The sequence below is a fragment of the Rhinoraja longicauda genome, chromosome 6, assembly GCF_053455715.1.
Source record: "Rhinoraja longicauda isolate Sanriku21f chromosome 6, sRhiLon1.1, whole genome shotgun sequence".
In the NCBI taxonomy this organism is placed as follows: domain Eukaryota; kingdom Metazoa; phylum Chordata; class Chondrichthyes; order Rajiformes; family Arhynchobatidae; genus Rhinoraja; species Rhinoraja longicauda.
The window spans coordinates 80,785,422-80,812,382 of record NC_135958.1 but is presented as its reverse complement, the minus strand read 5'-3'; the positions used below and the strand labels follow the sequence as shown (position 1 = coordinate 80,812,382).

The window sequence follows — 26,961 nt, the reverse complement described above, 5'->3', positions numbered from 1 at the left end:
CTGGAGAATATCCTTGAAAGTGGTGTCACAGATAGATAGGGCAGTCAAGAAGGCTTTCAGCACCTTGACCTTCATTAGTCAAAGTATTGAGTCTGGAAGTTGGGAGATCATGTTACAGTTGTACCAGACATTGGTGAGGCCACATTTAGAATATTATGTTCAGCTTTGGTCACTCTATTAATGGAAACATGTTGTTAAGTTGCAAAGGATGCAGAACAGATTTACGAGGATGTTGCCAAGACCTGAGACAATAGACAATAGACAATAGGTGCAGGAAGAGGCCATTCGGCCCTTCGAGCCAGCACCGCCATTCAATGTGATCATGGCTGATCATTCTCAATCAGTACCCCGTTCCTGCCTTCTCCCCATACCCCCTGACTCCGCTATCCTTAAGAGCTCTATCTAGCTCTCTCTTGAATGCATTCAGAGAATTGGCCTCCACTGCCTTCTGAGGCAGAGAATTCCACAGATTCACAACTCTCTGACTGAAAAAATTTCTCCTCATCTCAGTTCTAAGTTCCTCTCAGCCTGAGCTGTAGGGAATTCTCTGCCTCAGAAGGCAGTGGAGGCCAATTCTCTGAATGCATTCAAGAGCATTCAAAAACATTGCCCGTCTCCGTCCATCCCTCTCCTCCACAGCAGCAGAAACCCTCATCCAGGCCTTCATCACCTCCCGTCTGGACTACTGCAACAGCCTCCTCTATGGCGCACCCTCAAAAATCATCAGTAAACTTCAATACATTCAAAACTCCGCTGCCCGTCTACTCACCCACACCCCGATCCGTGACCATATCACCCCCGTCCTTTACAAACTCCACTGGCTCCCCATCCCCCAGAGAATCCAGTACAAAATCCTCCTCATAACCTACAAAGCCCTCCATAACCTGGCCCCATCCTACCTGACCGACCTCCTCCACAGGCACACTCCCACCTGCACCCTCCGCTCTGCTGCTGCCAATCTCCTATCCCCCCACATCCGGACCAAACTCAGATCCTGGGGGGACAGGGCTTTCTCCATCGCTGCTCCCACCCTCTGGAACTCACTACCCCAAACCGTTAGAGACTCCCCCACACTCACCACATTCAAAACATCACTGAAGTCTCACCTGTTCAGCACTGCCTTCAACCACTGAAGGTCACCTCACCTTCTGTCTCCTTTCTCTGTTCGTTTACTTATTTACTTATTTATCTATTTATTCATTTCCCTATGTTCTCTAAATCTCTGTAAAGCGTCTTTGAGTATATGAAAAGCGCTATATAAATGTAATGCATTATTATTATTATTATTAAGAGAGAGCTAGATAGAGCTCTTAAGGATAGCGGAGTCAGGGGGTATGGGGAGAAGGCAGGAACGGGGTACTGATTGAGAATGATCAGCCATGATCACATTGAATGGTGGTGCTGGCTCGAAGGGCCGAATGGCCTCCTCCTGCACCTGTTGTCTATTGTCTATTGAGAGGATGAGCAGCCTAGGATTTATGCCTTGGAGCGTAGGAGGCTGGTGTGTGTGGGGGGGGGGGGATCTTCTAGAGTGTAGAAGAGCATGAGGGGGGGATAGATCGGGTAAATGCCCAGAATCTCTTGCCCAGAGTTGGGGAATCGAGAACCAGTGGATGTAGGTTTAAGGTGAGAGGGGGTAAATCTAATACCTTTTGCCTTTTCAATACTCAATACTCTGACTGATGATGGTCAATGTGCCCACTGTGACACCACTTTCAGTAAACTTTGTCCCTGCACTTTCAGAGATGCTGCCTGACTCGCTGAGTTAGATTTTTAACCTTTTTGACACAAAGGGTGGTGGGCGTATGGAACGAGCTGCTGGAGGAGGTAACTGAGATTGCGACTATCACAACCTTTAAGAAACCTGAGTACAGGTACATGGATAGGGACAGGTTTAGAAGGATGTGGGCCAAATGCAGGCAGGTGGGACTAGTGTAGGTGGGGATGTTGGTCGGTGTTAGGGGGTCGCCAACTTCCTCACTCCCAAATACGGGACAAAGGGCGATGTCACCGCCCCGCGCCCCACGTGACCTCACCCAGCCAGCGGCCACGTGCTCCCGGCCCGGGCCGCGGCCATTGTTGGAGCGGGAGCACGTGGCCGCTGGCTGGATGAGGTCATGTGGGGCGCGGGGCGGTGACGTCACCCTTTGTCCCTTATTTGGGAGTGAGGAAGTTGGCAACCCTACTAATACGGGACAAGGGCGGTCCCTCTCTCTTGAATGCATTCAGAGAATTGGCCTCCACTGCCTTCTGAGGCAGAGAATTCCCTACAGCTCAGGCCCTCAGGTCTTAGCAACATCCTCGTAAATTGGCCAAACCAATTTAGCCCAAAATACAGGATGTCCCGGCTGATACTTACAAAATTCTTAAGGGGTTGGACAGGCTAGATGCAGGAAGATTGTTCCCGATGTTGGGGGAGTCCAGAACAAGGGGTCACAGCTTAAGGATAAGGGGGAAATCTTTTAGGACCGAGATGAGAACGTTTTTTTCACACAGAGAGTGGTGAATCTGTGGAATTCTCTGCCACAGAAGATAGTTGAGGCCAGTTCATTGGCTATATTTAAGAGGGAGTTAGATGTGGCCCTTGTGGCTAAAGAGATCAGGGGGCATGGAGAGAAGGCAGGTACAGGCTACTGAGCTGGATGATCAGCCATGATCATATTGAATGCCGGTGCGTACAGGCTCGAAGGGCCGAATGGCCTACTCCTGCACCTATGATCTATGTTTCTATGTTTCTATGATACGGGGCGGGTGGCGATCCTAGTCGGTGTGGGCAAGTTGGGCCGAAGGGTCAACTATGACTGTAGAACATCTCGTTGTACAGCCCAGCGTTGACACAACCCCAGACCTTGCTTTGTGGAGCAATTTTAACGGCTAGATCCACTGATCACTATGGTTTTTGCTCAAATTTTCCTTGTACAAAACAGCATTGATGTGTGATGTGGTCAGACAGGTGTGAGGATCAGACCAGGCACGATGTAAGAATGCCTCTGATAGATGATGCAGACAGACATCATCTCTCACCCTCATTCTCAGACCTGCTGCTTATTTCCGGAAGATTCTGTGTGCTGTCTGACCCTCTGCCTTGCATGCTGTGCCCTGCCAACGCAGTGGTCCAACACTGCCTCATTGCCACACGTGCAACCACACAGTGAAATTAGCTTCGCATTTATTACACACGCGGGCACCACCATGTTGTGCCGCCATTATTCAAATCCCATCAGCCCGCCCGCTCGATGCACTGGAGCCGTTCCGCAAACAGACGTCCCTCCCCTCTCCTCCCCACTCCCCTTCCCTCCTCTCTCCTCCTCTCCCCTCCTCTCCCCTCCTCTCTTCTCCTCTCCTCTCCTCCCCTCTCCTCTCCTCTCCTCTCCTCTCCTCTCCTCTCCCCACCCCTTCCCTCCTCTCCTCTCCTCTCCTCTCCTCTCCTCTCCTCTCCTCTCCTCTCCTCTCCTCTCCTCTCCTCTCCTCTCCCCACCCCTTCCCTCCTCTCCTCTCCTCTCCTCTCCTCTCCTCCCCTCTCCTCTCCTCTCCTCTCCTCTCCCCACCCCTTCCCTCCTCTCCTCTCCTCTCCTCTCCTCTCCTCTCCTCTCCTCCCCTCTCCCCTCCTTTCCTCTCCTCTCCTCTCCTCTCCTCCCCTCTCCTCTCCTCTCCTCTCCTCTCCCCACCCCTTCCCTCCTCTCCTCTCCTCTCCTCTCCTCCCCTCTCCTCTCCTCTCCTCTCCTCTCCCCACCCCTTCCCTCCTCTCCTCTCCTCTCCTCTCCTCTCCTCTCCTCTCCTCTCCTCTCCTCTCCTCCCCTCTCCCCTCCTTTCCTCTCCTCCACAGATGCTACCTGACCCGCTGAGTTACTCCAGCACTTTGTGTCTTTTTTTGTAAACCTGCATCTGCAGTTCCTTGTGTCTCTGGGCGTCTATTTTGTAGTTGTGTGATCACTTTGGCTTTCCTTGCATTGCCTTGCGGCTGAGGGGAGCGAGCTGTGGGATGTGCCGGGATTGTGCCAGGCGCTATAGAAATTGCAAATCCTTCCTCCTTTCTATGGCAGGGGAGAGGGACTGATGGTGGATGCCCAGTTGGATGCCCAGTGTGATGCCAGTGTGATGCCCGTGTACTGGGGTGGGATCAGGGGAGAGGGGGCTGATGGTGGATGCACAATGTGGATGCCATGTACTGGGTGGGATCAGGGGAGAGGGACTGATGGTGATGCACAGTGTGGGATGCCTGAGTACTGGGGTGGATCAGGGGAGAGGGACTGATGGTGATGCACAGTGTGGATGCCTGAGTACTGGGGTGGGATCAGCTTCCCCTGATAAAATAATCATTGTGTGTACTGTAGTGTTAAGGATAATCTCACAAGAGCGCTGGAGCAGAGAAAGATCAATAACCAGACTTTTAATGAGAATCGCACTTCCAAATGCAAAAAGGGCCAATGTAAAATTAAACATTTATGAGATAGAGTTGTTCCATTTCTCAGTAATTAAAATTTTTAGCCTTGGTGCTGTAGAGCTGAGGTGAAAGGATTTGATTTTCTTCAATGCTGTCTTTTGCTAACAAAATTGATTTAACCCGTGCTTGCAGGCATGCTGTTAGATCAGGTTTATCATTGTCACCTGTACCGAGGTACAGTGAAAAGCTTGTGTGCGTGCTAACCAGTCAGCGGAAAGACAAGACACAATTACAATCATGAGGGAATAGATCGGTAGATGCACAGAGTCTCTTGCCCAGAGTAGGGGAATCGAGAACCAGAGGACATACGTTCAAGGTGAAGGGGAAAAGATTTAATAGGAATCCGAGGGGTAACTTTTCCACACAGAGGGTGGTGGGTGGTATGGAACAAGCTGCCAGAGGAGGTAGTTGAGCCTGGGACTATCCCAACGTTTAAGAAACAGACAGGTACATGGATATGACAGGTTTGGAGGGATATGGGCCAAACACAGGCAGGTGGGACTAGTGTAGCTGGGACATTGTGGGCCGTGTGGGCAAGTTGGGCTGAAGGGCCTGTTTCCACACTGTGTCACTCGATGACTCTGACTCTAATCAATACATTTACAGTGTACAGATACATGATAAGGGAATAACGTTTAGTGCAAGGTAAAGCCAGCAAAGTCCGATCAAGGATAGTCCGAGGGTCACCAATGAGGTAGATAGTAGTTCAGCACTGCTCTCTGGTTGTGGTGGGATGGTTCAGTTGCCTGATAACAGCCCTGAAACTGTCCCTGAATCTGGAGGTGCGTGTTTTTGCAAGCTATCCAATCCGATCAAACAATACAACGCAGGGAATGGTGGGATATGGACCATGTGTAGGTAGAGGGGATTAGTTTAACTTGGCATTGTGTACAGCACATACATTGTGGCCGAAGGGCCTGTTCCTGTGCTCTTCTGTTCTGTGAACAGTTTTTTAAAAACCCAGAGATATTTAAAATTGAAGTCATAAATTTTAAATGGTTATAATTTATTAAATGTTTTTTCAAAAAAAAAGTTAGCATTAATTAAAGACACACATAACTAGTGAGTGAGTTGGTGGAGTTTGCCAGCGAGAGGCTGTTTAGTTTAGTTTAGAGATACAGCGTGGAAACAGGCCCTTCGGCCCACCGAGTCCGCGCCGACCAGCGATCCCCGCACACTAACACTATCCTACACACACTGGGGACAATTTTTACATTTACCCAGTCAATTAACCTACAAACCTGCACGTCTTTGGAGTGTGGGAGGAAACCGAAGATCTCGGAGAAAACCCACGCAGGTCACGGGGAGAACGTGCAAACTCCGTACAGACAGCACCCGTAGTCGGGATGGAACCCGGGTCTCCGGCGCTGCATTCTCTGTAAGGCAGCAACTCTACCGCTGCACCACCGTGACGCCTGTTCCATGTACTACCCCTCTCCTCTGCCCCTGATCTCACACCTCCTCTGACACACTAGGCTCCAAATGGCAGTGACACCACAATTCAGACACAGTGGAACTGCAAATGCTGGAATCCAGCGTCAAACACAAGGTGCTTTGAGTTTAGCAGCAAGGAGGTCCTACTGCAGTTGTACAGGGCCCTGGTGAGACTGTGTGCAATTTTGGTCTCTTAATTTGAGGAAGAACATTCTTGCCATTGAGGGAGTGCAGCGTAGGTTCACCAGGTTAGTTCCCGGGATGGTGGGACTGACATATGAGGGAAGAATGGGTCGACTGGGCTTGTATTCACTGGAATTTAGAAGGATGAGTGGGGATCTTATAGAAACATATAAAATTCTTAAGAGTTTGGACAGGAAAAATGTTCCCAATGTTGGGGGAGTCCAGAACCAGGGGTCACAGTTTAAGAATAAGGGGTAGGCCATTTAGGACTGAGATGAGGAAAAACTTTTTCACCCAGAATTGTGAATCTGTGGAATTCTCTGCCACAGAAGGCAGTGGAGGCCAATTCACTGGATGTATTCAAGAGAGAGTTAGATTTAGCTGTTTGGGCTAACGGAATCAAGGGATATGGGGAGAAAACAGGAACAGGGTACTGATTTTGGATGATCAGCCATGATCATATTGAATGGCGGTGCTGGCTCGAATGGCCAAATGGCCTCCTCCTGCACCTATTTTCTATGTTTCTATGTTTCTCCACTGAAGTAACTCAGCGGGTCAGGCAGCATCTGTGGAGAACATGGATAGGTGACGCTTCACAGAGTGCTGGAGTAACTCAGCAGGTCAGGCAGCATCTGTGGAGAACATGGATAGGTGACGTTTCACAGAGTGCTGGAGTAACTCAGCGGGTCAGGCAGCATCTGTGGAGAACATGGATAGGTGACGTTTTTGGCCGGGACCCTTCTTCAGACGCCACAGTTTGTTTGTGCAGGAAGTTACAGCAGATGCTGGTTTATACCAAAGATAGACTCAAAATGCTGAAGCAACTTAACTTGGCCTCACTCAGACAGTGGAGGAGGCCCAGGACAGAAAGGTCAGTGTGGGAATGGGAGGGGGAGTTAGTCTTTGGCAACCGGGAGATCACGTTGGTCGGCACGGTGGCGCAGCGGTAGAGTTGCTGCCTTACTGCACTTACAGCGCCGGAGACTCGGGTTCCATCCCGACTACGGGCGCTGTCTGTACGGAGTTTGTACGTTCTCCCCGTGACCTGCATGGGTTTTTAAAGAGATCTTCGGTTTCCTCCCACACTCCAAAGATGTGCAGGTTTGTAGCTTAATCGGCTTGATATAAGTGTAACTTGTCCCTAGTGTGTGTAGGATAGTGTTAGTGTGCGGGGATCGCTGGTCGGTGCGGACTCGGTGGGCCGAAGGGCCTGTTTCCGCGCTGTTTCTCTAATGTAAACTGAACGAAACTAAACTCAGTCTGAAGAAGGATCTCGACCCAAAACGTCACCCATTCCTTCTCTCCTGAGATGCTGCCTGACCTGCTGAGTTACTCCAGCATTTTGTGAACCTAAACCAATGCAGACTGAGGGAAGGATTTAGGCCGTTTCAGATCAGGACCCTTCTTCAGACTCCAGACTTTGTTTCTCTTACTCTCCTTTACTGTTGGGGCTGAAAGTGTCCGTTTCAGATCAGGACCCTTCTTCAGACTCCAGACTTTGTTTCTCTTACTCTCCTTTACTGTTGGGGCTGAAAGTGTCTGCATTGATCCCAGGAATGAGTGGGTTAACCCATGATGAGCATTTGTGGGCACCGGGCCTGTACTCGCTGGAGTTTAGAAGGATGAGGGGGGGACCTCATTGAAACGTACAGAATAGTGAGCGGCCTGGATAGAGTGGATGTGGAGACGATGTTTCCACTAGTGGGAGAGTCTAGGACCAGAGGGCACAGCCTCAGAAGGAGATGAGGGGGAATGTCTTTAGTCAGAGGGTGGTGAATCTGTGGGATTCTTTGCCACAGACGGCTGTGGAGGCCACAAGTCAGTGGATATATTTAAGGCAGAGATAGATAGATTCTTGATTAGTGCGGGTGTCAGGGGTTATGGGGAGAAGGCAGGAGAATGGGGTTAGGAGGGAGAGAGAGATCAGCCGTGATTGAATGGTGGAGTAGACTTGATGGGCCGAATGGCCTAATTCTGCTCCTATCACTTGTGACTTTGTGACTCCTGTCACCAGATATCAGAGCGGGCAGGGGGCAGCATGGTAAAAGCACGGTGTGAAATGCTAGCCGGGGTTTTGCAGGCCAGCGTGGGCACAGAGCTTGCTGTGAGCTGGCCACATCTGGAGAACGGATCGAAACGTATAAGATTATTAAGGGGTTGGACACGTTAGAGGCAGGAAACATGTTCCCAATGTTGGGGGAGTCTAGAACAAGGGGCCACAGTTTAAGATTAAGGGGTCGGCCATTTAGAACTGAGATGAGGAAAAACTTTTTCAGTCAGAGAGTTGTGAATCTGTGGAATTCTCTGCCTCAGAAGGCAGTGGAGGCCAATTCTCTGAATGCATTCAAGAGAGAGCTGGACAGAGCTCTTAAGGATAGCGGAGTCAGAGGGTATGGGGAGAAGGCAGGAACGGGGCACTGATTGAGAATGATCAGCCATGATCACATTGAATGGCGGTGCTGGCTTGAAGGGCCGAATGGCCTCCTCCTGCACCTATTGTCTATTGTCTATTGTATCGATCCTCTGGAGACAAGGTTGAGGCTCGTGGCTGCACGTGGCCCCGAGTTCAGTTATTGAGTAGAGGGAGTGAAACACGCCGATGCCATTAACTAAAGTGCTGACTGTGTATCAAACACTCTGTGTAGTTTAGTTTAGCTTAGAGATGCAGTGTGGAAACAGGCCCTTTGGCCCAGCCCGCACGTGCCTACCAGCGATCCCCGCACACTCATTCCATCCTACACACCCGGGACAATTTACAGAAGCCAATTACCCTGCAAACACTCAGCTAACAACGAACCATTCTACATTTCTTCATCATCGCATGCTTTGATCTGCCATTTTCACACCTCACCCCTTCATATCTCTACACTCCCTCTCCCCTGACTCAGTCTGAAGAAGGGTCCCTAAACTAGACTAAACTAAACTAAACTAAACAAAGCAGGAAGGAACTGCAGATGCTGGTTTATACCGAAGGTAGACACAAAATGCTGGAGTAACTCAGCGGGACAGGCAGCATCTCTGGAGAGAAGGAATCCAGACTTCAGACTGAAGAAGGGTCTCGACCCGAAACATCACCCATTCCTTCTCTCCACAGATGCTGCCTGACCCGCTGAGTTACTCCAGCACTCTGTGAAACGTCACCTATCCATGTTCTCCACAGATGCTGCCTGACCTGCTGAGTTACTCCAGCACTCTGTGAAACGTCACCTATCCATGTTCTCCACAGATGCTGCCTGACCCGCTGAGTTACTCCAGCACTCTGTGAAACGTCACCTATCCATGTTCTCCACAGATGCTGCCTGACCTGCTGAGTTACTCCAGCACTCTGTGGGACAAACTAATTTAGCCCAAAATACGGGATGTCCCGGCTAATATGGGACAGTTGGCAACCCCTAAGTGTAGATCAGCCATCTTGATTGGCGAGGCCAAGTTGAGCTGTCGGGCCTGTTTCTGCGCTGTATGACGCTACGATTCTAGTACAGGATTGATGGTTTGCTCTCAATGGGCTGAATGGCCTCCTCCTTTGTCACGGCAAGTTTTCCATCGAGATGTGAAGAGATCGTGATATTGTAGAGTAACCCAGTGGTTTAATTTGATAAGCCAATTTGTCATAGATGTGGAGTGTGGAGAGACAAATTAATGAAGTAATTAGTTTGCAAAGCAAATCATCCTGATTTGCTAAGGTCCATTATATCGACCTTATTCATTAAATCTCTTGCGATGTAAATTAACTGTCACCATCCTTCATTGGCTGGCTCAATGTGCTGGCTTTTTTACCGATTGGTTCCAAAAGCTCATCTCAGTACTGGCTTATTATCAACACTTGTACAGTAAAAAACTATGTTCTACATTTATCTCCGAGATCTTCGGTTTCCTTCCAGACGCCAAAGTCGTGCAGGTTTGTAGGTTAATTGGCTTGGTGTATGTGTAAATTGTCCCTAGTGTGTGTAGGATAGTGTTAATGTGCGGGGATCGCTGGGCGGCACGGACCCGGTGGGCCGAAGGGCCTGTTTATGAGCTGTATCTCTAAACTAAACTAAACTAAACTACACTAAACATGCTGCCCTGGAAAAAAATACCATGCTAGAGGGTCAACACAAAATGCTGGAGTAACTCAGCAGGTCAGGCAATGTCACCCCCAACATTGGGAACATGTTTCATGCCTCTAACGTGTCCAACCCCTTAATAATCTTATACGTTTCGATAAGATCCCCTCTCATCCTAAATTCCAGTGTATACAAGCCTAGTCGCTCCAGTCTTTCAACGTATGACAGTCCCGCCATTCCGGGAATTAACTGTTCTGTGTTCCAATTCGTCGTGGGAAGTCTTTACCTTGGGCACAGATGAATAGCCTTTGATAGTCTGGCTCGGTCCAAGGCTACCAACGCACACAAAGGCTACACGAAGAACACAACACAGGGCCGATCCTTTACCTCAGCATGATTAAACGAGCAGAAAATAGAACCGCAAAATAAGATGACATTGAAAATGTGTTGCCAAGGTTACCAGATGAGAATTCAGAGGCAGGGAGTGAGAGCGCGATCTTTGTGATTGAGAATGATCAGCCATGGTCACATTGAATGGTGGTGCTGGCTCGAAAAGGCCAAATGGCCTCCTCCTGCACCTATTGTCTATTGTCTATTGTAATGAAGTCAGGAGATGCCATCCTTCAACGAGTAGCAGCTGAGATACAAAGAGATGTCCTTCAGACAAGTTTATAAAGAAACTTTGAAAAAAACAGCCTGAGTCACACCAATGTCTGGTTACTGACTCAAGATAATGCTGCAGCCAATAACAGTAGATGATGACACAGAGTGCTGGAGTAACTTAGCGGGTCAGGCAGCAACTGTGGAGAACATGGATCGGTGACGTTTCACAGAGTGCTGGAGTAACTCAGCTGGTCAGGCAGCATCTGTGGAGAACATGGATAGGTGACGTTTCACAGAGTGCTGGAGTAACTCAATAGACAATAGACAATAGGTGCAGGAGGAGGCCTTCAAGCCTGCACCGCCATTCAATGTGATCATGGCTGATCATTCTTAATCAGTACCCCGTTCCTGCCTTCTCCCCATACCCCCTGACTCCGCTATCTTTAAGAGCTCTATCTAGCTCTCTCTTGAATGCATTCAGAGAATTGGCCTCCACTGCCTTGTTCTGGACTCCCCCAACATTGGGAACATGTTTCCTGCCTCTAATGTGTCCAACCCCTTAATAATCTTATACGGTTCGATAAGATCCCCTCTCATCCTTCTAAATTCCAGTGTATACAAGCCTAGTCACTCCAGTCTTTCAACATATGACAGTCCCGCCATTCCGGGAATTAACCTAGTTAACCTACGCTGCACGCCCTCAATAGCAAGAATATCCTTCCTCAAATTTGGAGACCAAAACTGCACACAGTACTCCAGGTGCGGTCTCACTAGGGCCCTGTACAACTGCAGAAGGACCTCTTTGCTCCAATACTCAACTCCCCTTGTTATGAAGGCCAAAACTCAATGGGTCAGGCAGCATCTGTGGAGAACATGGATAGGTGATGTTTCACAGAGTGCTGGAGTAACTCAGCGGGTCAGGCAGCATCTCAGGAGAGAAGGAACGGGTGACGTTTCAGGTCGAGACCCTTCTTCAGACTGAAACATCACCCATCCCCTCTCTGTGGGAACTGAAAGCTGTGCCCTCTGGTATTTGATTATTTCATCCAGGGAAAGTGGAAGGAAGGGAGAGGGAGGGAGAGAAAGAGAGACGGAGGGGGGAAGAGAGAGAAAGAGAGGGAGGAAGGGAGAGCGTGAGGGAGAGGGAGAGGGAGAGGGAGAGGGAGAGGGAGAGGGAGAGGGAGAGGGAGAGGGGAGAGGGAGAGGAGAGGGAGAGGGAGAGGGAGAGGGAGAGGGAGAGGGAGAGGGAGAGGGAGAGGGAGAGGGAGAGGGAGAGGGAGAGGGAGAGGGAGAGGGAGAGGGAGAGGGAGAGGGAGAGGGAGAGGGAGAGGGAGAGGGAGAGGGAGAGGGAGAGGGAGAGGGAGAGGGAGAGGGAGAGGGAGAGGGAGAGGGAGAGGAGAGGGAGGGAAAGAGAGAGGGAGGGAGAGGGAGAGAGACGGAGATAGAGAGAAAGGGAGAGAGGGAGGGAGAGAGAGAGCGAGAGGAGAAGGGAAGAATGAAGACAAAGAAAGAGAGAAATGAGGAGACACAGAGAAGCCAAGAAGGAAGGAAAGATGAGAGCAGGAAGAGGGGAAGGTGGGCAGTGGGAATGAAGGAGATGGAGAGAGAGACTGGGATGGAGGTGGAAGGACGGCAAGGATGGAGAGAGGAGTTAAAATGGAGATAAAGAAAGAGAAAGAATGAGATGAGAATGGAGGGAGAGTGACAGAGAAGATGAAGTGGTGCGGTGGTGCAGCGGGTAGAGCTGCTGCCTCACAGCGCCGGAGACCCGGGTTCCATCCCGACCACGGGCGCCGTCTGTACGGAGTTTGTACGTTCTCCCCGTGACCTGCGTGGGTTTTCTCCGGTTTACTCCAATGACGTGCGGGTTTGTGGGTTAATTGTCTTTGGTAAAATTGTAAATTGACTCCAGTGAGTGTGTGTGTGTGTGGGATAGTATTAGCGTGCAGGCATTGCTGGTCGGGCCGGACTCGGTGGGCCGAAGGGCCTGTTTCTGCGATGTATCTCTAAACTAAACTAAACTGATCTAACGTGCGGTGGGTAGTGTGGACTGGGCGGGCCGAAGGGCCTGTGTCCGTGCTGTGTCTCTAAAGAAGCATTGTGTTATAATCCCACACAGCTGACGTGCGGAACCAGTGCCTGGTGTTAAACACACCACTTACTTGATCTGCACAGGCACAATGATGCACAATAGCCTGGGAACAGCGTAGGTGTTGTACGTGCGGCCACGCTCACAGTGAAGCCTCAGTGGGAAGCAAAGATACCGGAGCAGAACAAGACAGGCCAACCCCGACCCTCAAAACCGCAGCACGTCACGGCGACCATTTTAGTCGGCAGAATCTTGCAGAAACATTTAAAAAGAAAAACAACAAAAATCTGAGAGTTGACAGATGATAGTTTGTACGGGGAGAACGTGCAAACTCCGTACAGACAGCCCCCTTGGTCGGGATGGAACCCGGGTCTCCGGCGCTGTGAGGCAGCAGCTCTACCCGATACACCACCGCACCAGTTCATCTTCTCTCTGTCACTCTCCCTCCATTCTCATCTCATTCTTTCTCTTTCTTTATCTCCATTTTAACTCCTCTCTCCATCCTTCCAACTCCATCCCAGTCTCTCTCTCCATCTGCATGTTAATGGTATCATCACACACACTGTTCCCCCACAACACTGGTCACACTGCGAGAGGCAGAGCGAGCGGCGGGTAGTGCCTACTAAAATGGCGGCCGTCAAGCTCATCCTTTGCGTACTACACTTCAGTAGAGGCGATTTCAATGGAGTGGTCCATCTTGCTCCTCTAGTACCTTTGGTGGGGAGCAGAGGCTTGTTCTGCCCACAGGCTAGGCTGGGTGGGGGGTGGGGGGGGGGGAGAGGGGGGGGAGAGGGTGGGGAGAGGGGGGGGTGGGGATGATCGAGTCCAAGGTGCATGCCTTTGGCCGACTTTGGTGGAGCGGGAGCACGTGACGTGAAGTTACCCTTTGTCCCGTATTTGGGAGTGAGGAAGTTGGCAACCCTTACTAATACTGGACAAGGGCGGTCCCGTACGGGACAAACCAGTTTAGCCCAAACTACGGGACATCCCGGCTGATACGGGACAGTTGGCAACCCTACGTACCCGAGGCCTTATTTACCACTCAACCTACTTGCGTTGCCACTCTCAGGGGAGTTATGGACTTGGACCCCGAGATGCTTCTGAGCATCAAAGAGCCTTGGCCTCTGGAGTGCGTCAGTGTTTGTGGTCAAAGGTATTTATTCACAAAATGCTGGAGTAACTCAGCGGGTCAGGCAGCATCTCAGGAGAGAAGGAATGGGTGACGTTTCGGGTCGAGACCCTTCTTCAGACTGATGTCAGGGGGGCGGGACAAAGGAAGGATATAGGTGGAGACAGGAAGATAGAGGGAGAACTGGGAAGCGGGAGGTGGGGGGGAAGAGAGGGACAGAGGAACTATCTAAAGTTGGAAAAGTCAATGTTCATACCACTGGGCTGCAAGCTGCCCAAGCGAAATATGAGGTGCTGTTCCTCCAATTTCCGGTGGGCCTCACTATGGCACTGGAGGAGGCCCATGACAGAAAGGTCAGACTGGGAGTGGGAGGGGGAGTTGAAGTGCTCAGCCACCGGGAGATCAGGTTGGTTAATGCGGACTGAGCGAAGGTGTTGAGCGAAACGATCGCCGAGCCTGCGTTTGGTTTCGCCGATGTAAAGAAGTTGACATCTGGAGCAGCGGATGCAATAGATGAGGTTGGAGGAGGTGCTGGTGAACCTCTGTCTCAGCTGGCTCATGCCAGCATCTGCAGTTACCTTCGATTTGTACCAGCATCTGCAGTTATTTTCTTACACAGGTGTTGTGCTCGAGATGTGGGCTGGAACTATGGGGTGGGATACAGCTGTTAAACCTGATGCATAATCTGTGCTGCTTGCTGTAGAGTGCAGCAGTCACTGAAAGAAATCTGAATAAAATTGCAATGAAATTGGAACAAGATTAATTGAATGCATGATTGAAGCGTAAATCGTATAATTACAGTACGTTACTGAGAGCAGGAGGTGTACTATTTACATAATGTAGGCTGTGTTGTGCTGTGTAGTGCACCGTGCCTGAACATATATTTACAGCATGTTACTCTTGTAACACATGCTGCGATCTGTACTCTACACAGTCTGTGTTTTGTTATTAATATTACCTTTGGAAGCAAGATTGTTTAGCTTAGTTTAGAGATACAGCGCGGAAAACAGGCCCCTTCGGCCCACCGAGTCTGCGCTGTCCAGCGATCCCCGCACACTAACACTATCCTACACACACACTGGGGACAATTTACACACACACCAAGCCAATTAACCTACAAACCCGCACGGCTTTGGAGTGTAGGAGGAAACCGAAGATCTCGGAGAAAACCCACGCGGGTCACGGGGAGAACGTACAAACTCCGTACAGACGGCGCCCGTAGTCGGGATGGAACCCGGGTCTCCGGCGCTGTGAGGCAGCAGCTCTACCCGCTGCACCACCGTGACCACCCTTATAATAGAGTGTTGTATAATAAGTTAGTGTTGTACCTGTAAATGAAGGGAGTTGTTATTTCCTTAAATAGAAGTGTGACCCCCCCCCCCCCCCCCCCCACAGTGAGGGTCTGGGTGTGATTCTCTAACGCACGCACGGTCTCTCTCCCACTGTAGGTAGTGGTAATTCAATAACGTTCACCTTTGCAGGGATGTAGAATGTGTCAGGTATAATTGACAGGAGTGATGGGCCCAGTCATGCGTGATTCCTTTGATGGTGGGGAGCTCAGTACCCATGATGGACCAGGCAGTGTCCACCACTCTCAGTAACACCATAGGACATAGGAGCAGGAGTAAGGCCAATCGGCCCATCACATCGACTGTGCCATTCAATCATGCCTGGTTGATGTTACCCTCTCCACCCCACTTTCCTCCCTTCTTCCCATAATCCTTCCTAATCAACGACCCATCAATCTTTGTTTTAAAAATACCCAATGACTTGGCCTCCACCAAGGGTCACCAACCATCCCGTATTAGCCGGGAGATCCCGTATTTCGGGATAAATTGGTTTGTCCCGGATGGGACCGCCCTTGTCCCGTATTAGGCCCGGATGGCGCTGTAGGCCCGGGCACTGTAGGCCCAGACACTGTAGGCCCGGACGGCGCTGTAGGCCCGGACACTGTAGGCCCGGACACTGTAGGCCCGGACGGCGCTGTAGGCCCGGGCACTGTAAGCCCGGACACTGTAGCCCGGACACTGTAGGCCCGGACACTGTAGGCCCGGACACTGTAGGCCCGGACGGCGCTGTAGGCCCGGGCACTGTAAGCCCAGACACTGTAGCCCGGACGGCGCTGTAGGCCCGGACATTGTAGGCCCGGACACTGTAGGCCCGGACGGCGCTGTAGGCCCGGACACTGTAGGCCCAGACAATGTAGTCCCGGACACTGTAGGCCTGGACACTGTAGGCCCGGACACTGTAGGCCCGGACGGCGCTGTAGGCCCGGGCACTGTAGGCCCGGACACTGTAGGCCCGGACACTGTAGGCCCGGACACTGTAGGCCCGGACACTGTAGGCCCGGACACTGTAGGCCCGGACACTGTAGGCCCGGACGGCGCTGTAGGCCCGGGCACTGTAGGCCCGGACACTCTAGGCCCGGACACTGTAGGCCCGGACGGCGCTGTAGGCCCGGACACTGTAGGCCCGGACGGCGCTGTAGGCCCGGACACTGTAGGCCCAGACAATGTAGTCCCGGACACTGTAGGCCTGGACACTGTAGGCCCGGACACTGTAGGGCTGGACACTGTAGGCCCGGACACTGTAGGCCTGGATACTGTAGGCCCGGACACTGTAGGCCCGGACACTGTAGGCCCGGACACTGTAGGCCCAGACACTGTAGGGCTGGAAACTGTAGGCCCGAACGGCGCTGTAGGCCCGGACACTGTAGCCCGGGGGCGGCTGTAGTCCCGGACAGTGTAGGCCAGGGCACCGCCTGACGGAGGTTGCATAGCAACCCGCCTACCGGCCCGGGCAGCCGCCATTGGTGGAGCGGGAGCACGTGGCCGCTGGCTGGGTGAGGCCACGTGGGGGCGCGGGGCGGTGACGTCACCTTGTCCCGTATTTGGGCGTGAGGAAGTCGGCAACCCCTAGTTGGGTGACCGTCTCTGAGAAGGGATTTGGAGGATATTTTCAGGGTAGCTGGACCTGAACACAATACGAGAGAGACGTGATTCGTCACGCCCATTTTGCCAACTGTCCCTGCGATGGTTTCTAGATCCAGCCGTGTGTTCTCTTCACCAGGCATGTGTTTGGACAGACTGACTAGGAGCAGGCTGTTCTGGTGGAGCCCAGGTCAGTAACCATGGAAAGGGATCTAGAGGTGGACTCAAAGCGCTGGAGTAACTGAACATGTCAAACCACATCTCTGTACATTGCCACAACTGTGCAGGGAGAGGAAGAGAAAGTGGGATAATATAGAACTAGTGTGAACGGGTGGTCAGAAGGTCATAAATGATGGGAGCAGAATTAGGCCATTCGGCCCATCGAGTCTACTCCGCCATTCAATCACGGCTGATCTATCTCTCCCTCCTAACCCCATTCTCCTGCCTTCTCCCCATAATCCTTGACACCTGTACCAATCTCTACGTTGTGAGAACTTTAAAGAGATTTGGCATAGGGTGATGGATAGGTGGCATGGACTTGGTGGGCCGAAGGGCCTGTTTCCTTGCTGTATCTCTAAACTAAACATGAATACAACAGGTAGTACAAACGAGAGTGTCGAATACAGTTTACAGAGAAAGTGCAGATACAAAATGTGCAAGGGTAGCAATGAGGTAGATCGGAAGATCTAAGAAGAACTGTAGAACACCTGGAAACAGTCTGAACCTTTTTCTCAGGGCGGAACTGTCCAAGACTAGAGGACGCAGCTTTAAGGTGAGAGGGGCAAAGGACTGGACAAGCGAGATACAGGAGAAATGTTCCCAATGTTGGGGGGGTCCAGAACCAGGGGCCACACAGTCCAAGAATAAAGGGGAGGCCATTTAAAACTGAGGTGAGAAAAACCTTTTCCACCCAGAGAGTTGTGAATTTGTGAAATTCTCTGCCACAGAGGGCAGTGGAGGCCGAATCACTGGATGGATTTAAGAGAGAGTTAGATAGAGCTCTAGGGGCTAGTGGAATCGAGGGATATAGGGAGAAGGCAGGCACGGGTTATTGATTGTGGATGATCAGCCATGATCATAATGAATGGCGGTGCTGGCTCGAAGGGCCGAATGGCCTCCTCCTGCATCTATTTTCTATGTTTCTATGTTTAAAGGCAACGTGCAGGAGGTTTTTTACACAGAGGGGGGTGGGTGCTTGGAACACGCTGCCTGGGATGGTGGTGGAGGCAGTGGTGTTTAAGAGGCTTTTAGACAGGCGCGTGGATATTGATCGTGCAGTCAGAGGGGATTAGTTTAATTTGGCATGGTGTTCAGCACACATGTTGTGGGCCGAAGGGCCTGTTCCTGTACTGTACTGTTCTCTGGCTCGCTGCTTTCACTGCAGTTCTCTCTCGCTCGATTCAAAATCTGAATCCCATTGTGGTGAGAGTGAGATTTCCAATTAAACCCGTGGAGCCGAGAACGTAACGAATGTAAACATTGATGGGTTCTACAAGGCTTGGCGAATCCTAGGTTGAATACAAATGTTGTCTCCTCTTACGGTTGAGAGAGTGGGATATTGAGCAGGTTAGGCTGAAACCAGGATTAGAACACGCTGGCGCGGCGGTAGAGTTGCCGCCTTACAGCGAATGCAGCGCCGGAGACCCGGGTTCCATCCCGACTACGGGCGCTGTCTGTACGGAGTTTGTACGTTCTCCCCGTGACCCGCGTGGGTTTTCTCCGAGATCTTCGGTTTCCTCCCACACTCCAAAGACGTGCAGATTTGTAGGTTAATTGGCTCGGTGTGTGTGTAAACATTGTCCCCAGTGGGAGTTAGTGTGCGGGGATCGCTGGTCGGCGTGGACTCGGTGGGCCGAGAGGGCCTGTTTCTGCGCTGTAAACTAAACTAAACTAAACAGAAACGGCCGTCATTGCGAGAAAGGGCTGTGTTAATAGCAGGAGAGCGCTGGTGAACACGTGCAGTCTTTCACTCAGAGTCAGAGGATCAAGGGACCAGAGGACACTGGGCTTCAGGTGTGAGAGGGGGGAGAGATTTGATGGGGATCTGAGGGGCAAGGTGTTCACATGGAGGGTGGTGGGTGTAGGGAGCGAGCTGATGGAGGAGGTAGTTGAGGCAGGGACTACTAAGACATTTAACCCTCTTTACACAAGTGCTCTCAGTCCGCCTAGACCAACCTGATCTCCCAGTGGCTCAGCACTTCAACTCCCCCTCCCATTCCCAATCTGACCTTTCTGTCCTGGGCCTCCTCCATTGTCAGAGTGAGGCCCAGCGCAAATTGGAGGAACAGCACCTCATATTTCACTTGGGCAGCTTACACCCCAGCGGTATGAACACTGACTTCTCTAACTTCAGATAGTCCCTGCTTTCCCTCTCTCTCCATCCCTCCCCCACCCTAGTTCTCCGACTAGTTTGTCCTCCTGTTGCTGTTGGTATTGGTGTGTCTCGTTATCACCCTCCCCTCAGCCAACAATGAACCATTCTACATTTTCCTTGACCATCGTCTGCTTTGATCTGTCGTTCTCACACCTTACCCTTCCCTATCTCTAGACCCCCCCTCCCCTGACTCTCAGTCTGAAGAAGGGTCTCGACCCGAAACGTCGCCCATTCCTGTTCTCCAGAGATGCTGCCTGACCTGCTGAGGTACTCCAGCACTCTGTGAAACGTCACCTATCCATGTTCTCCACAGATGCTGCCTGACCCGCTGAGTTACTCCGGCACTCTGTGAAACGTCACCTATCCCTGTTCTCCACAGATGCTGCCTGACCCACTGAGTTACTCCAGCACTCTGTGTCTGTCTTTGGTGTAAACCAGCACGTTATATTTAGGCGTGTTCAGGGTCATGTCACACATATACCGAGACAGTGAGACAAACCTCTTGCGATCACAGTGAGCCTGGTTGTCCCCTTGTGACCGCCACCCATGTTTAGTTTAGAGATACAGCGCGGAAACAGGCCCTTCGGCCGACCAGGTCCGTGCCGACCAGCGATCCCCGCACACTAACACTATCCCACACACACTGGGGACAATTTACATTTTTAAACCAAGCCAATTAACCAACAAACCTGCACGTCTTTGGAGTGTGGGAGGAAATCGAAGATCTCGGAGAAAACCCACGCAGGTCACGGGGAGAACGTACAAACTCCGTACAGACAGCGCCCGTAGTTGGGATCGAACCCGAGTCTCCGGCGCTGTGAGGCAGCAACTCTACTGCTGCGCCACCGTGCCGACCCAGTATGTCCCTGAAAGGAAAATGTGTGGAGATAACCAGGTCTCATAAGGGATAGGAGTAGAATTAGGCCATTCGGCCCATCGTCAACTCTGCCATTCAATCGTGGCCGATCTATCTCTCCCTCCTAACCCCATTCTCCTGCCTTCTCCCCATAACCCCTGACACCCGCACTGATCAACAATCTATCTATCTCTGCCATAAATATATCCACTGACTTGTGGCCTCCACAGCCGTCTGTGGCAAAGAATCCCACAGATTCACCGCCCTCTGACTAAAGAAATTCCTCCTCATCTACTTCCTAAAGGAACGTCCTTTAATTCTGAGGCTGTGCCCTCTGGTCCTAGACTCTCCCACTAGTGGAAACATCGTCTCCACATCCACTCTATCCAGGCCGCTCACTGTTCTGTGCGTTACAATGAGGTCCCCCCTGCCCCCCCCCCCCCCTGCCCCCCCCCCCCCATAGTTGCAAACATCATGCCCACTGTGCTGATATGTCGGGACAGCCCAGTGTTGTGGAGAGAGCTGCCGTCACATCGACAAGTGTCTGACAATGTGGATCTTGCTAAACACCGCTACCTGTCTCCTCCACTCACCCTCTCATGTTTGCACAGAGCCATCCACTAAGCTGCTTGAAGCTGGGAAATTAAAATGTCACAAGCACTTATTTATGAAAAGGGAACTATGGGTTGCAGCAATACATTTAGCCCAGATCAAATTAAGCTGTCTGAACTCTCTCTTATCTGCTGGCACTGACAAATGGTCTCCAATTCCAATTAACATCCTGCTCCAGAAGAAAGAGATCTCGTGTAAAGACCTGAGAGATTGTGCGCGATTAGTGGCTGAGGGGGTTTCTCTACACCCCCGCCAAATGCTGACGTGTGTGTGTGTGTGTGTGTGTGTGGAGTTTGCACGTTCTCCCCGTGGCCCGCGTGGGTTTTCTCCGGGCGCTCCGGTTTCCTCCCGCACTCCAAAGACGCGCGCGGGTTTGTAGGTTAGTTGGCCGTGCGTTGATTTCGCCTTGCCCTCTGGACTTGCCGGCTGGGCAGAGTGACGTTGCGAGCTGTAGCAGAAGGCACAGCGGGTAGAGCTGCTGCCTCATGGCGCCAGAGACCCGGGTTCCACCCTGCCCTCGGGCACTGTCTGTCTGTGTGGTGTTTGCGAGGGTTTCCTATGGGTGTGCCCGGGACCGCGTTGGGTTTCCTCCGGGCGCTCCGGTTTCCTCCCACATCCCAAAGACGTGCGGGTTTGTGGGTTAATCGGCCCCTCTGCAAATTGCCCCCTAGTGTGCAGGGAGTGGGTGGGAAGGTGGGATAGTATGGAACTCGCTGGGCGGCACGGACTCGGTGGGCCGAAGGGCCATTTCCATGCTGTATCTCTAAATTAATCTAAGCTAAACACACGCCCTCCAGAGATGCTGCCCGAACCGCTGAGTTACTCCAGCACGTTATAGGGTTTTTTTTAGTAAACCAGCATCTGCAGTTCCTTGTGGAGTTTGCACGTTCTCTCTGGGCGGTGGGGGTCTGGAACGCGCTGCCAGGGTGGGGGGTGGTGGCAAATACCATAGAGGTGTTTAAGAGTCTCTGGACAGACACGTGGATATGCAGGGAATGGAGGGGTATGGATCGCGTGGTGGCAGAGGGGATTAGTTTAACGTGGCATCATGTTTGGCATGGACATTGTGGGCCGAAGGGCCTGTTCCTGTGTGGTACTGTTCTATGTTGAGGTGCTGGAACCTTGAGCCAAAAACACAGAGTGCTGGAGGAACTCAGTGGGTCAGGCAGCATCTGTGGTGGGAATGACTGGTGATGTTTTGGGTGGAGACCCTCCCACAGTGTGAACTTGAAACGTCACCTATCCATGTTCCCCACAGACGCTGCCTGACCCGCTGAGTTACTCCAGCACTCTGTGCTTTGAGCCCTGGGTTTACTTTCAGTTCCCCTTGTGATAGACAATAACATTCTATTTGGTTTCCCTGCCGTGTCGTTGTACTTGCCTTCTGCAAATCACACACCAGGACACACACATTATTCCCCCTTCACCTTGTCCTCTGGTCCTCGATTACCCTACTCTGGGCAAGAGACTCTGTGCGTCTACCCGATCTATTCCTCTCATGATTTTATACACCACTATAAGATCACCCCTAGAGTCACAGAGTGATACCGTTTGGAAACAGGCCCTTCGGCCCAACCCACCCACACCGGCCAACATGTCCCAGCTACCCCAGTCCCACCTGCCTGCGTTTGGTCTATATTCCTCCAAACCTGTCCAAACCTCCAAACGTTGGGATAGTCCCAGCTCAACTACCTCCTCTGGCAGCTCGTTCCATACACCCACCACCCTCTGCGTGAAAAAGTTACCCCTCAGATTCCTATTAAATCTTTTCCCCTTCACCTTGACCTGTGTCCTCTGGTCCTCGATTCCCTTACTCTGGGCAAGAGACTGTGCATTTACCCGATCTATTCCTCTCATGATTTTGTCCACCTCTATAAGATCTCCCCTCATCCTCCTGCGCTCCATGGAATAGAGACCCAGCCTGCTCAACGTCTCCCTGTACCTCACACCCTCTATTCCTGGCAACATCCTCGTAAATCTTTACTGAACCCTTTCCAGATTGACAACATCTTTCCTATAACATGGTGCCCAGAACTGAGCACAATATTCTACATGGGGTCTCACCGATGTCCTGTACAACTGCAACGTGACCTCCCAACGTCTCTACTCAATACTCTGACCGATGAAGGCCAAAGTGCCAAAAGGCTTTTTGACCACCTTATCCACCTGACTCTTGCCCTGACTGATGAAGGCAAGCGTACTGCACAGCGTCGTTGTCTCGCCAGCCTTCAGGTAGAGTGCCGCTGAGCAGGCAGATCACACTGCCTTAACAAGGACCTTTTATCACACGATGGGGAGGGCAGGTGGGGGAGCGTGTAGGGTGGGGCGTGCAGGCCGGTGTCGGCAGGTGGGGCGTGCAGGTGGAATGTGCAGGTGGGGGGTGCAGGTGTGGGGGGCAAGGGTGGGGGGTGCAGGTGGGGGGCGTGCAGGTGGCAGGATGTGCAGGTGGGGGGATGTGCAGGTGGGGCGTGCTGGCCGGTGTCGGCAGGTGGGGTGCGCAGGTGGGCGTGCAGTGCAGGTGGGGCGTGCAGGTGGGACGTGCAGGTGGGGCGTGCAGGTGGGGGGGTGCAGGTGGGGGGGAGTGCAGGTGGAGCGTGCAGGTGGGGGGGCGTGCAGGGAGGGGTGCGTGCAGGTGGGGGGGCATGCAGGTGGGGGGGTGCAGGTGGGGGGTGAGCAGGTGGGGCGTGCAGGTGGGGGGGGCGTACAGGTGGAGGGGCGTACAGGTGGGGGGTGTGCAGGTGGGGGGCATGCAGGTGGGGGGCGTGCAGGTGGGGGGCGTGCAGGTGGGGGCGTGCAGGAGGGGGCATGCAGGTGGGGCGTGCAGGTGTGGGGGGCGTACAGATGGGGGGGGCAAGGTGGGGCGTGCAGGTGTGGGGGGCGTGCAGGTGGGGAGGGCATGCAGGTGGGGGGGCAAGGTGGGGCGTGCAGGTGGGGGGGCGTGCAGGTGGGGCGTGCAGGTGGGGGGATGTGCAGGTGGGGCGTGCTGGCCGGTGTCGGCAGGTGGGGTGCGCAGGTGGGGCGTGCAGGGTGGGGCGTGCAGGTGGGGTGTGCAGGTGGGGCGTGCTGGCCGGTGTCGGCAGGTGGGGTGCGCAGGTGGGGGCGTGCAGGTGGGGCGTGCAGGTGGGGCGTGCAGGTGGGGCGTGCAGGTGGGGCGTGCAGGTGGGGCGTGCAGGTGGGGCGTGCAGGTGGGGCGTGCAGGTGGGGCGTGCAGGTGGGGCGTGCAGGTGGGGGGGCGTGCAGGTGGGGCGTGCAGGTGGGGCGTGCAGGTGGGGCGTGCAGGTGGGGGGGGCGTGCAGGTGGGGGGGGCGTGCAGGTGGGGCGTGCAGGTGGGGCGTGCAGGTGGGCGTGCAGGTGGGGGGGCGTGCAGGTGGGGGGGCGTACAGGTGGGGCGTGCAGGTGGGGGGTGCAGGTGGGGGGGCGTGCAGGTGGGGGGGGCGTACAGGTGGGGGGGCGTACAGGTGGGGGAGCGTGCAGTGTGGGACGTGCTGGCTGGTGTCGGCAGCTTGTTTACACTCTCCATCACTCTCTGACTCCATCATCTTGTGGAGTGGGGTGAAATATTACTCAATCAGCAAAGCTTCATACATAATTCAATGATCTGCCTTCAGTCATCAGTATTAATGAACAGGAGGATTTGTATTAATCTAACGCCGTCTCAGAAGTGAACTCCCGCAGAGCCACAGCCAATAAACCTCTGCCGCGCACATTAGTGGACAGAGACCATCCACATGCCCACTCCTCATGTACCCAGAGGGTCACGTCTGTCATTGTGACCTGACCTGGTCCGGTGCATCTTTAATTACAGCAGGGGAGAGGGAGAGAGTGGGAGAGTGAGAGGGAGAGAGAGAGGGGAAGGGGGAGAGAGGGAGAGGGGATGGGGAGAGAGGAGGGGAGAGAGAGGGAAGGGTGGGAGAGGGACGGAGAAGAGGTAGATGGAGAGGGAGAGAGGATGGGGAGGGAGGGAGAGGGGAGAGGAGGGAGAGGAGAGGGGGAGAGAGGCAAGCATGGGGCTTGTAGCCATGGGTGGGACGCTGGGGAGGGTGAGGAGCGGGGAGGGTGGGGAGGGTGAGGAGCGCGTGTTGGGGGGGTGTGGAGCGGGTAGGGAGGGGGTGAGGGAGCGTGTGTGGGGTGAGGGAGGAGTATGGGGGGGGTGAGGAGCGTGGGGGGGTTGAGGAGCGGGGGGGAGTGAGGAGCGTGTGGGGGGGGTGAGGAGCGTGTGGGGGGGGTGTGGAGCGGGTAGGGAGGGGGTGAGGAGCGTGTGGGGGTGAGGGAGGAGTACGGGGGGGTGAGGAGCGTGGGGGGGTTGAGGAGCGGGGGGGAGTGAGGAGCGTGTGGGTGGGGGTGAGGAGCGTTGTGGGGGGGTGTGGAGGAGCGTGTGGGGGGGGTGTGGAGCGGGTAGGGAGGGGGGTGAGGAGCGTGGGGGGGGTGTGGAGCGGGTAGGGAGGGGGTGAGGAGCGTCGTGGGGGTGGGGGAGGAGTATGGGGGGTGAGGAGCGTGTGGGGGGGGTGTGGAGCGGGGGGGGAGGAGCGTGAGTGTGGGGGGGGTGAGGAGCGTGTGGGGGGGGTGAGGAGCGTGTGGGGGGGGTGAGGAGCGTGTGTGGGGGGGGTGAGGAGCGTGTGTGGGGGGGTGAGGAGCGTTGTGGGGGGTGAAGAGCGTGTGGGGGGAGTGAGGAGCGTGTGGGGGTGGTGGGAGGAGCGTGTGGGGGGGGTGAGGAGCGTGTGAGGAGCGGTGTGGGGGTGGAGTGAGGAGCGTGTGGGGGGGGGTGAGGAGCGTTGTGGGGGGGTGAGGAGCGTGTGGGGGGGGTGAAGAGCGTGGTGGGGGGGGTGAGGAGCGTGTCGGGGGGGGTGAGGAGCGTGTGGGGGGGGGGTGAAGAGCGTGTGGGGGGGGTGAGGAGCGTGTTGGGGGGGGTGAGTGAGCGTTGTGGGGGGGTGAGGAGCGTGTTTGGGGGGTGAGGAGCGTGTGTGGGGGGGGAGGAGCGTGTGTGGGGGGGTGAGGAGCGTGTGGGGGGGTGAGGAGCGTGTGGGGGGTGAGGAGCGTGTGGGGGGTGGGTGAGGAGCGTTGTGGGGGGGGGGTGAGGAGCGTGTGGGGGGGGTGAGGAGCGTGTGTGGGGGGGGTGAAGAGCGTGTGGGGGGGGTGAGGAGCGTGTCGGTGGGGTGAGGAGCGTGTGGGGGGGGGGTGAAGAGACGTGTGGAGGGGGGTGAGGAGCGTTGTGGGTGGGGGTGAGGAGCGTGTGTGGGGGGGGGTGAGGAGCGTTTGGGGGGTGAGGAGCGTGTGGGGGGGGGAGGAGCGTGTGGGGGGGGTGAGGAGCGTGTGTGGGGGGTGAGGAGCGTGTGGGGGGGGTGAGGAGCGTGTGGGGGGGGTGAGGAGCGTGTGGGGGGTGGGGGAGGAGCGTGTGGGGGGGTGAGGAGCGTGTGGGGGGGGGTGTAGGAGCGTGTGGGGGGGTGAGGAGCGTGTGGGGGTGAGGAGCGTGTGGGGGGGTGAGGAGCGTGTGGGGGGGTGAGGAGCGTGTGGGGGTGTGGGGAGGAGCGTGTGGGGGGGGGGAATCAGCAGTGCAGGAAGATTTATTTAAATTGAAATGAAACTATATTGGAGAGTGGGTTAAACTGAGCGGGGGGTGTCGGTGGCCGGGCACGGTGCCAGCCCGGGAGAGTTTGTACCCACAGGGTACGGAGCCAGCCCGGGCGGGGGGTGCCTGTGGCCGGGCACGGTGCCAGCCCGGGAGAGTCTGTACCCACAGGGCACGTTAGATCGATGAGCTCTCATCCCGCCATTAGCCAGGATTAGCTTTTGCTGAGCGCGTGTGTTGCTCGGTGACTCTGTCAGCCTATTAATCACGGGCAACGCTGTCTCTCCCTACAGCCGGCACTTGCTCACACCCAGGTTCATTAGTTCACCAGTCATCACAGCAGAATTAGGCCATTCGGCCCATCAAGTCAATCACGGCTGATCTATCTCTCCCTCCCGACCCCCATCCATTCCCCCGCCTTCTCCCCGTAACCCCTGACACCCGCACTAATCAAGAAGCTATCTCTCTCCCTCTGCCTTTATCTATCTCTGACCTTGTGGCCTCCACAGCCGTCTGTGGCAACGAGTTCCACAGATTCACCGCCCTCTGACTAAAGACATTCCTCCTCATCTCCATGTTCCTGTGCAGGACTGTTCTATCTTCATTGCTGGGACCACTGGGCTTAAGTTACAAGTTCACAGGATCATGAGTTATAGGAGTAGAATTAGGCCATTCGGCCCATCGACTCTACTCCG

The 26,961-nt window shown here is 53.9% G+C and overlaps 1 protein-coding gene across 1 annotated transcript in view; it reads right to left on the bottom strand.

Moving 5' to 3' along the window:
* The window catches only part of LOC144594758 (carbonic anhydrase-related protein 10-like), a 100,992-nt gene that overhangs the window by 59,159 nt on the left and 14,872 nt on the right, over positions 1-26,961 (bottom strand). The gene's annotated exons all lie outside the window — the stretch shown is intronic.